Source organism: Saccostrea cucullata, unplaced genomic scaffold (genome assembly GCF_032062105.1).
Source record: "Saccostrea cucullata isolate Sc308-1 unplaced genomic scaffold, CSIRO_AGI_Scuc_v1 ctg4421, whole genome shotgun sequence".
Taxonomy (NCBI): domain Eukaryota; kingdom Metazoa; phylum Mollusca; class Bivalvia; order Ostreida; family Ostreidae; genus Saccostrea; species Saccostrea cuccullata.
Genome location: NW_026930685.1, coordinates 7124 through 19342, shown reverse-complemented (window position 1 = coordinate 19342; position 12219 = coordinate 7124). Strand labels below are relative to the sequence as shown.

General features: G+C 34.4%; 1 pseudogene; it reads right to left on the bottom strand.

Annotated features, from left to right (window-relative positions):
* Positions 1-753: 753 nt before the first annotated feature.
* Positions 754-11858, bottom strand: LOC134229608 (uncharacterized; annotated as a pseudogene).
* Between the last annotated feature and the right edge of the window lie 361 nt (positions 11859-12219).

Below are 12219 nucleotides of genomic sequence, written 5' to 3'. Positions count from 1 at the left end.
AAATTTCTCACCAAACTTGCATTTTTTTCATTTGATTCAAATCAATAATTATTCAGAAATATGATTATTGTGTTGTTTATTGTGCTTTTGAAATGTCTTGATCTCCTCATGTGCTCTCATATGCTTTACGGTTACCATCGGAGATGTGCACAAGTCGATACCCAAACCAAAAAATCATTCAAGTGTAACGAGCGCATTTGGGTATATATCGTTACAATGATACAAGGTCTCTGAAAGAAATATGGCGGAATACGGCTAAAGTTGGTATGAAACAAGTCGTACATAGATGAACATGTTGCGTTTTTAAGAATTCATGTCAGCTTTAACTTTTAACTATAACAGTTTTTCCATGCTCTTAGTGCATATGATGGTAACACTATTCGCATTGTCTGTTAAAAAAACGATAATAAAAAATGTATTCCCAAAAATATCATTATATTATTAACATATAATTAAAAACAATTCAATTATAATCAACAACATTAGTAATTATAAAAAGAACAAGATATACAAATCAAGTAACATTTCTTTTCCTTATTCTTTTTATATGCAAAGATCATAATTTTATATCTTTAAAGATGAAGTTTATAAATACAAGATACTTCATTTAAAAAACACGCAGTTTGAAAAAAAATGCATTTTTTGCTACAGAATAATTTAAATCTTTACCATTTCATTTTTTCCTTAAAAATTATTCGATATCGTTATGACAGAGAAAAACGTTCAAAAATTGTGAATGTTAGTGTTTCAACTCTAAACAAGAGTACCATGCTTTTTATACAGATGTCCATAACACTCGCGGCTATTTTGAAAAACTCCATGCATATCCAGCAAATGTGGCTCTTGCAATCGCGACATTCAATGCGCTGACAACCGCCATTTTTCTCATCCAGCAAAACATTTACAATTTCCTGTTTGAGGGTCCCGGCGCATCCATTCTTTAAGTCCCGTTTCATCATTTCCATTTTCCATCTGGTACATGGCACATGATACTCCATTGTGGTACTCAATGTGGCATTTGTTGCACATACCAGTTCTACAAACACTGCATACAATTCTCCTCCCTTCTTTGCTGACTTTGTAGACCATTGGGCAGTTTGGAGTTATACAATATCGAACTTTGTCCTTGTTTTCTGCAACAAAACTGGACACAGACGAATGCAGGATACTTTGAAGACGACAGAATCCATGTTTTGTCATGTTCACAAAATCTTTCCATGCCCAAAGCATATCACAATCAATGTGACAACATTTGAGTGGGAATTGTTTGTTTTTGATAGAAGATTCTATGTGGAATTTATACAATCTCTACAGTACGGATGGCCACAGGATTCCAGTCGGTATATTTCGCTGTCCGCTATTTCGGTAAAACATACGCCACAATTCGGTTGCTCAGTACCTACAACTGAGCATTTTTTTCGCAAACAATCAGTGATCCCTTCAATACATTGGACAGCCCTCTCAACTGCTTCTTCAGATCCTAACATTTTTATCCTATGATTCCTGTGATCAAGCTCCACTGTTGACAAACCGCACTCCTTCTTCAGGCCACTTAGGTCTATATTGTGCTTTAATACAACTGTCTTCATTAAACCTGGTGGTTTGGATTCCCCTTTTAAGTCAATTATACGAAGTTTGGAGGAAGTCATTTTTTCGACATACTTTCTTATCTTCTCTATAGCTAATCCGCGGTTTTCACTTTGACCATGTACAGAAACAGACGTATTTCTGTGATCAAACAAAATTAATGTATTTGTCTTTTTCATTACTTTTTCAACCTTTTCTTGACCGTCGGAAGTGAACAGATACCGAAGTGCTGGCATTTTTTCCAAGTCAACTGTCTCGCCTTGAAGCATTCTTTGTACTTTGTTTCTTGTGTGGACCATACTTTCAATGCAATCTGCATCAATATCTATCATGTAGTTTCCATTTTTGAGCAAAGTTACAGTCAGTTGCCGTCCACTGTATTCATTCTGTATTTCTTCACAGTATCTTTCAATATTTTTCGCCACTCGTTTGAAGACCGGTGCCAAAACGAATATTCGAGTATGTATTTCTGGTGTGATAGTTACTGGATAATTTCCAATGGATATTCTATTGTGTAGTCTTGAACATGCTCGAAATCCTTCCTCTGGGTCTTTAAATGTAACATAAGCCTCATAAGTAAAAGCAGCAGGTTTGGGCTCAATGACGGTGATATTGAATCTATTTTTCTGAATATTAGTTTCCTGTGTAAACTGATTCTCTAGTCTAGTTTTCAGACTGTATAGCATTTCTGGAGTTGTATTGATTTTTTCCCGTATAACAACAATATTTGAAATGTCATTTTCAGAAATGTCAAAAGAATTCAGAAAACTTTCGTGTAAAACATCTTCATTAACAAGTTCACCTAAGCCTGCTACATGCAGTTCTTTATTTGGATTATTTTTACTTCGCTGTATCTTTACTCTTTTCCCTGCTACAACCATGTTACTGAACAATCTCGATCTTATGACGTTGTCTATTTGGTCTTTGTCACGCATCTCAACGAAAGCAAATCCTTTTGACTTTCTTCTACACCAAGTCAGCCTTGCCTTAAGTAGATCTGCTTCTTCACATTTCCCAATCCCTTTTGGTGGTTTTGCAGAAATTTCAGATGTTTTCGCACGTGTTTCCATTACTGCCGCTTTAGCGAATTCAGATTTTTCATATACGATCTGGCCAAGATATTTAGGATTAGTGTTGTTTGGAGATTTAGGTATGAATGCTCGGATTGATCCAAAACGTTCAAACCAATGTACCAATTCGTCATCAGAATAGAAAGCATTGGCATTACCGAAAATAAACACATTTTTGTATTCATCCTGATATAACAGGTCATGGATTAGCCCTCCTGCTCCTATGAAATCCTTACGAATTTTTAAACCAAAGGATGTTCGACCGTTTCATTCCTCACTTTTTCTCTGATGGGATCAACTGCTGATTGCAGAGTCTGAAAAGAAATTTCTTGGTCAGCCAGTGGCGCATAAATTGAAATTTCTCCCCTATCTCGATTTGCATCAATCACGAACACGGAGTTCTTGCATTTTGTCGTTAGATTTTCTTGCATTGCTTTTACTTTGGTATATCTAGGACCGACAACTTCTCTGTGAACCTGAACACCAACATATTCCGTCAAAACTTGTGTAACCTTTCTCTTTTCCACGGCACCAATGTCAAAGTCCAGAGAACCATCGTTCAGTGCTTCTTCGACATCTTCATCTGCTACAGCTGTAATATTTAGGGCAAAATCACGTGAAGTTTGCATCACTCTCTCGACAATAACCCAGTTAGGGTAAGAAGCAAGGGACTGAAAGGCAGATGATGGATGTACAATCACCTGTTGTCCTTTGTCTATAAAGAAGTAGCCAGCTTTTTCATGCCCAAGAAAAAAGCAGACATTACATTGAAATGATTTAAAGAGTAGTTTCTGCAAAATTCTATCTCTATCTACAGCATCTGTAAATTTATATTTTATGTTGATGGACAGGTCTCTCCTAAGAGTATATAAAAGTTCCTCTGTGGCATCATCAATGTTTCTCATAGCTTTTCCATTTATTGAATTATCTCTACACCATTTACCTCTCTGCCTTGCGGGAACTTTGTGCCATTCTTTGAAAACACTAAGATTGGTAAAGTGATCTCCAAACTTATGACAAAATTGGATTTTCAACCGATAATTCTTTCTGTGATGCTGTCCCACCTCGATAAAACAAAGATCCTGGTACTGTGCAGGAGGCCGCTATAATGATTCCCTCCAAGCCAACATTACGATCTATGGCGTCATGTACAAGAACTCCTAAACTTGGTTCAAATGGAAGTTTTGCAATCCACCTTCCTAAAGATATTTTCCCATTTTCAATGGCTCCAAGTTTATTGAGGTGCTGGAAAGCGTTTTCCATAGAAACCTTCTCTGGAGCTTGTACAAAGTCAAATTCTAATGGATCAACATCCAGTTGCAAAAGCTTAAGAATTGCATGACCTAAGTGTATTTTCAGAATTTCTGGTATAGATGTCGGGCACATGTTGTTGTAATCTTCCTTAGAATAAAGTCTATAACATTTACCAGGTCCGGTTCTTCCAGCCCTTCCTTTCCTCTGGTCAGCAGAACTTTTGGTAACTTTCACAACACGCAATGCACTTATTTTCTTCCTTGGATCATACGATAATTCTTTAACAGCCCCGGTATCAACTACATACTTTACACCAGGTATTGTCACTGATGTTTCGGCTACATTTGTAGCAAGCACAATTTTTCGTGTTCCTTTTGGTGATTCCCTAAATACTAAATTCTGTTCTTCAGTTTGAAGTTTACCATGTAAAGGTAAAATCCAATGATCTTTCCGTCCTCTCAGTAATACATTTATTTTTTCCGTACACTGCTCAATTTCGAGTTGGGATGTTAAAAACACTAATATATCTCCAGATGGTTCTTTTCTGTGAATTTCTGTGATTTTGTGATAGCTTTAATTTCATAGTCATCAGCCACATCAGCACCAGTTGACATAGTTAACCATTCAATATCAACAGGAAACATTCTTCCAAAAATGACCGGGCAAATATCAAAAGTATTGCACAAATACGTCTGGATCTATTGTTGCAGAAGTAACCACAACACGAAGTTCTGGTCGTTGTGGTAAACACTTTTTGATCATTCCCAACAGGAGATCAGTATAAACACTTCTTTCGTGAGCTTCATCAATCACGACACAGGAAAACTCCATTAGCATAGGATCTTTGAGACACTCATTCAAAAGCATGTGGTCAGTCATGTACAATACCTTAGACTGATTACTCAGCTTTGATTTCATTCCAGCTTGATAACCCACAAGGTCACCTACTTTTGTCTTCTGTTCGACTGCAACTCTCTCAGCAAGGCTAATCGCTGCTACTTTTCGTGGCTGTGTACAAATGATTTTTCCAAGGGAACTTAATTCTGACTCTAATATGTATTGAGTTATTTGAGTACTTTTTCCAGATCCAGTTTCTCCCAGAATGACAGATACTTGGTTTTCAAGAATCGTGTCGACAATTTCGGTTCTTTTTGCATAGATAGGCAATGCTTGTTCTAGTCTTGTACATTCAATTTCAAATTTCTTCATTAAGGAATCAATATCCTTCTGCGTAACGTGTTGTGTTTCAGCAGACTCTATTTTCTGTATAACATTTGATGAACATGATTCAAATTCACTCTGTTGATGAATGAGCTCTCTCTTTTTATCTTTTAACGCTTTTCGTTGAGCTTCTCTTTGCTCATGAAGTGATATATCAATGAATTTGTTCTTCCTTTTTGAAGAGGCCTCTTCTAAAATTTGTGTTTCTTTTTCAACCTCTTTAAGTTTATCTTGGTGTCTTTTTAATATTTTCTCAGCCTTTTCTTTCAGGTTTTGTAGTTTTTTATTAATCCCCATTATCTTTGTATTTGGATTCTTTTCTTCGGAAGTTCCTTTTTTTAATTGGTACCCAAAACCCAACTCTTTGTCATTTTGTTCCAAGCATCTTTGAAATGCCGAAGCATCTGCATCGGTTTTAAAATCAAAACCAACAGTTGTTGTCCTGTTGACGGGATTGGTGTCAAAAGATGTAACACGAAATTTAACATCTGAAACAATACCAATGAGATGTGACCACAAATCATTTTCATCTTCCAATTTCTTAGAAAAAATCAAGACACGAGTTAAAGTGTCTTTGTTGCAATTCTGACCAAAAACACTTTGAGCAAGATGTACAGGTCTTTTTTCTCTTGGAGTTAAACTATACTGTTTCTCTTTACATCTTCCGCATTTATCCTTGTTTTTGGTTGAACTAAGTCCCTCTTTATCTTCTTTTACTCTTTCATGTGCCTCAGTCTTGTCATTAAATATAATCACATTGTCTCTCTTTGACTCTTTAATCAAAACAGCATCATTGAAAGATTCGATGCTCTGCTTTGAAGTTACCCTCTGCTTTGACATCTTCTCTGAAAAATCCAAGATATCTTTAACCTCTGCTTTCACAGCTGTACAAGGCTCCTGTATCGTCATTTCAGATTCTGTACCTGTTGTCAATGTTTTGTCTTTTCGTGGGCTAGATTCTTCTGTTTTCAAATTGGAAATACTTATGTTTTGTTCATCGACGGCATTGTTTGAAATTGTATTTTGAAATGCCGATTTCATCTTTTCTGACGATTTTGATTTAGTAGCTTTTCTCTCTTCAGTATTAGATATTTTTTTATTGCTGACATGCTGAACAACGACTGCTTTTTTCAATGGCATATGCATTTCTGTAGAAGCTTGACTTCTTTTGATATTTGACACCTCCTTGTCATAATGTTGGTTGTTTGCAACTTCTACATTTGCATGAACACTCCCTTTTTGGAAATTTTGTGGACTTAGAATTTTATGCATTATTTTACCTCTACATTCTTCTCCACTGACGTTCGTCTGTTTGGAATTATCTTCTTTAATTGTTTTGCAAGTAGTAATACTTTCTTTGCTTAGTCTTGATTCCTTTGCTTTCAACAAAGTAGAATCTGAACATTGGACAATTTTAGCGATAGAAACCTTTTTCTGTTTCGACTCCTTTTTTTCGACTGCAGTATCCTTTGATCTTGCGGACATTGTGTGTTCATTTCCTTTAATACGTTCCATTTGCCCAACAAAGGTTTCCTTTCTTGTGTTACATTTTTCATTTCTTTCCTCTTTATAATGGCTTTGTTGATTGGGGTTCCGATCAGTTTGGTATTCAAATACATAATCTTGGGCTGCAGTGTTGCAAGAATTGATAGGTTTGCTTGTACTTTTTTCATCTTGCTGTTTCTCTTCTGTTTCCATTCGTTTTCCTGAATCTACATTCCGTTTACTTATGTCTTCATCCTGAATATTATTGTGTTCCTTCCGATTTGTTATTTTTGCCATTCCAGTGTTTCCTTTTATTTTTGAAGCAATTTTTTCATCACAACTCGAACTACAAAGTGATTGTGCCATATTTTTCAGCGATTTTTCTGGTTCGTCATCAGTCTTTTTAAAATAAAAGTCTTCTTCTTGCTTTGATTCTGCTTTTTTGCATTTCTTGTCTCCATTTTCTCCAGCAACAACCTCCACTTTTTCATCATGCTTGAAATTGCCTTGTACAGAATATTTACTGCCGCTTTTTGACTCCTTTTTCGGAGAATGTGAACTTCTTACGGCGTTTCCTACGTGAAATGACATGGGTTTAAATTTGTGTTCATCTTGTTTAACACTAGGTACATTTTGTCTTTCATTTGTTGACTTGTCTTTTGGTTCAATTTGACTTTGAATTACTCTTAGAGATTTAGCATTTGTTTCTTCGATCCGTTGGATTAATTGATCTGTTTTAAAATTAGAAAACTCGTTAGTTTTACTTGCACTGCCAACCTGTTCTTGAGGATTTATTGGATTACTCTCTTTCAGATTTCCCTCTACTGATTTGATGTGTCTACTTTGAACTAAATCTGGTTCTTGTTCTATATTTTTAACTTTTATGAAATCATGCCATTTTTTGACCTCTGGATCTACTTCTTTCCCACCACATCCGTCGGCATATACCGGTACTCCTCTGCAATGATATGTGGGACATTTCTCTCTGGATTGTTGAAAAATTTTTCTTGTTTGGTTTTCAATAGGCTGTATGTCTTCTTCCTCTTCATCTCGAAACTTGATTTTTCTTTTATCTGTTCTACTACTTCCACCAGGTAATTGTTTGGACTTCTTGTAATATCCAGAAAAATCATTGCTTTGGTTTGATTCTTCTGAATAGTTCATATCTGCTTGTTGTACAATTCTCTCCACTGCAAATTCATTTTGCTTCACTGCATTCTGTGAAACTACAAATATATCAGCAGAGGCAGTGTTTTTGTCCGGCTCAAGGTTTTCACTTTGTTTCATAATTTTCATGTCACTTTCCAATTTTATTTCCCAAGTAGGAGGGTTTCGCGGTTCCCATTTCATACCATACTGTGGAAAATGAGGAACTTCTTTGATTGCATAGTCAGATAATGTGCTAGATGTACTATTTTCATTTGGTTTTATGCCTTTATTTTCCTTAATGTCATTTAAAGCAACTGTAGAGTTTTTGCCTCCATGTTGGATAACTGAAGTATTTTTCAGCTCATTTTTGTCTTTTCGCACAGAAACTTCAGAGTTATAATTACTTAAACCTTCTTCCTTAAGACATTTTTGACCATATAAAGGTTTAGGTGAATGAAAACTCATTTTTGCTTGGTTTTCCACATAATGATCTTCTTCAGTCACACCAGAATCTGAATTTCTAACATATTTGGAGCTTAAACTAGGCATTGTACAATCATTCTGCACACCTAAGATAGGATTTCCTTGACTACACTTTGCAGAAAATTCAGTTTCATATTTTTTATCCCTCATCTGAAATCTCGAATTTTTACTTGAAAGCATGTTATATTGAATTTTTTTATGGGATGGTATGTTTGAAACATCCATGCGAGGATTATTATCACTGTCCTCAACATTTTTCACTCTCAAACCTGCATCTGGATAATTTTTTAGTGTAGGAACCAAAGGATTCGAGCAAGCTTTTGTATCTTTCCTTACAGTCGGTGGATATACCTCAAAATCCATGTAAGAAATATTTTCAGTGCCTGTTGCTTGTTTTTTTGGTAGTAGTTTTATTTCATCACTTGTAAGATCTTCCCACGTTGTACAGGAGGAATACCCTGGTGATTTTATCTCCTCCAGTTCTCTTGCTGGGGGTGATGGCGATATTTTCAGATGCGCATTATTTGATTTATGAGAATGAAAATCCTCCCTTAATGTAGCCAAATTATTCGTGTACGACTCGTCTGTGGTCCCAGTTGATACTTTAGCCACTCTTTCATTGGCTTTGCCTTCTGACTTAGTCGCTTTCTTTTTTGTTGAGCTTTGGCCCATTCTTTATATTCTACAACAAATTAAACAGAATTTTAATACAAACTTTTTTCAACAGAACAAGCATTCTGGGAACATTGCATTAGCAAAACTACACCTCCTACCTAATGTAATCTGGTTCCCAAGACAAAATGAAAATGCCACAGTTCCGTTCAAAGTTCATTTTTGAAGCAGATATAAAATGCAATATATTTCATCGAGATAATGCATATACCAAAGATCAGCTCTACATCTGCAAGTGTTCAGAAAATGCAGGAAAACATTGAAATTAAAAATTGAAATTGAAGTGGTACGAAGTCTTAACTTTTCTGTAACAGATCAAGATTAATTCGCATACCAATTCTGAAAGCATTTAGAAAAAACAGAGTGCATGGAAAACCAAATGCATAGGGCAGACTGACAGACAAAGTCAAATTCCATGTAATCTCTTTAGAGAAGCGGAGAAGTTTTGTCCATTTCTTTAAAGAGAATTAATTCCATCATGTATCACTAGGGCAATGTTTATATTTTTTAACATTTATATAGCAAAAAGGAAAATGCCGTCTTGTTAAGGGTAGGCTAATGGTCATCTAATTTTCTGTATATTTTTATTGTGTCTTTTTATTTCTTTTAAGAAGTTTTTGTGATATACATGTGCATGTTTATTAATCATTTACTAATGGTCATAGTGAATTCAAATACATGTACATTAAAAATGCTGAATACAAAGGTAACCAAAAAAAGGAGTAAAGAACATCAATTACATGTGTAAATGTTTTTTCATACATGTTTTGTGATAGCTGATTTAAGAAAAAATAATAATAATAAAACATGTACTGAGTATTTAATAAAACCTGGTAGAATTTCAAATCTTCCTTTCACAGGAAACATTGAAACCACGAAAACATGCAAATGTTTTAGCTGCATTTATAATATACTTGTTATTTTACTTTTGTATAATATGAGCATTTTATAAAGGCACTAATAAATTGCAAAATAATTTCAAATTGAATGATATTAAAATATTTCAAAACATAGCAAATAATGTTGAAACAGGAATAGTTACAGACTATATATCTTTGTGCTTTGAAAATCATCTGGATATTTTTAAGCAATTTTTAAATTTTGTACATGTACTTCCGGATACAGTTTTTATCTACAATTTACGTCTTCTACTAAAAATTGCATATACATATAGATGTATAAAATATGTAGATGGAATATGATAAGGAAACGAAAATTTAAACTACTTGTATTTCCAATTTTACCTAGTGCTTTGAAATATACGGAGATAAAATCAGTATTCAAGCTGAAAAGTCCATAAAACAATACAAAATAGGAGCAGAGCAAACACAGACCTCCAAACAAATATCGGAAAAATCCGTCGACAACTCAGTGTGTAAATAATGGCCTAACAATTGTATGAAAAACATTAGTCAACAATTGATTTAATGATAAATTGTACTTGCCGACAATTAAGGTCATTGTTTCGATCATACATGTAGCACTTACGAAATAATGAATTGAAACGAGACTGCTGTTCTTCTTGTTTCATCAACTTGTTTGTCAATATTTACCTCGTTTTAAACATTGCCATACATGGAGCATGCTCTTGCGTATCGAATCACCTGAGACAAATAAACCCCGTGTGCAGGTGATGATATATATTGCTGCATAAATAACGGAAGTTGACGAATGAAAAGTTAAAGTCATCATGTTTATCATAAAGCTTGTTTTTTAGATTCCAGATATGAAACAAATGTTCGGACTCTGTGGTATCTTTTATAACAAGCTCATCAGGATATATCGTATCGACATAAAAACGAAAAAAACACTGCTAATTGACAATAGGTTGTCGATATATCTAAATGTAGAGTTGAAGACCAGAACAAGTGTTTTCTTCTATCAATGTACATGTATGAGATATTGGACAAATTCTGTTCATATCAATATAAAAATAGGACTGCTGATATCGGGGCGCAATTGGTACCCATGGGAATTCCAATGGATTGTTGGAAGACCTTACTTCAAAAGCACAAAGATATTGTCGATCAGCAACTCAAGTATCTTTTGAATATTAGAATACTTCTTGTACACATTGGGGTCGCTCAATGTATACAAGGGAGATCTTAACTATAAATATTTTGAAAATGTTTCAATTTCTAAAATAAATTTGCAAGTACTAGACATACGATAAAATTGTTGATTCAATCTGCACAATCAGTCTAGTCCTGCTGTGACCATGAAAATTTTACACAGATTATATGACATGATTATAAATTTAATCTACACAACACATGACAACAGATATGATATAAAGGTATTCGTTTTGGTCTCAATCAATATTCTGTTAAAAAAAAATTGTTAAATTTGTTGTAGCAACGGTCTTCTACGAAGACCTTATTTTATGAGCCACCTGCATGTCACTGATTTTAGATAATACATGTGATATTAAAAGATGTCCCATTCATTATAGATGAAAATCATAGTTCGGTCTAATTTAAATATTTTTACAATAACAAATCTTAGTTTCCGCATTTCGAGACGAGGGTGTGTGAGGTTATCGTCATTATTTAAGCAAATGTATATCATTTACTAGACCGGAAAAGACTGAAAATAGAACGATCCACAAAGCTCAACAAAACAACATTTTGGCTGTACCTACATAATTAAACACTCCTCAAACTAAATCAATAAAGAAACAAACCTTGCCATAATACCAGGGTAGGCATGAATATAAAAAAAGCAGAATAAAATCATGTCCCAAAAAATTCTTGTAATGATTTTATAGTTTAATAAAAGAGACATATTTACCCTATAATGTTTCCTTTGCGTTTATGGAGAATAGTTCCAATATCAATGTATACGTCACCATGCCTAAGGTTGTTTAAATATCCTACCTCAACAAATAGGTGATCTGACTAAACTTATGCATTTTACACAGTGTAATAATTTCTTGCATTGGTTGCACTTTGCTCCTCAATTCATTGAAAATAATTACTTTCACTTTCTTTTCTGATTTTCGAATTTCAGTAGCAGTGAAAAAAAAACTCAGTAATTAAAACATCATGATCAGCTCGTCTCAAAACCAAACATATGGTTTATTGTGATCCCTATTAAGGAGGCTGTGTGTCAACATATTAACCATCATTTATAACTTAATTTTTAGATATGATATCTTAAGGTGTCAACTATCATTTTGCAAAGAAAAAAAATTCATGTATTTTTGTTTCAAGAAAATTATCATTTTTGTATAGTTTATATACAGATTTCCTCTTCTTAAGGAGATCAATTTAGTCTAAAAATGCCCCAACCCCCCTTT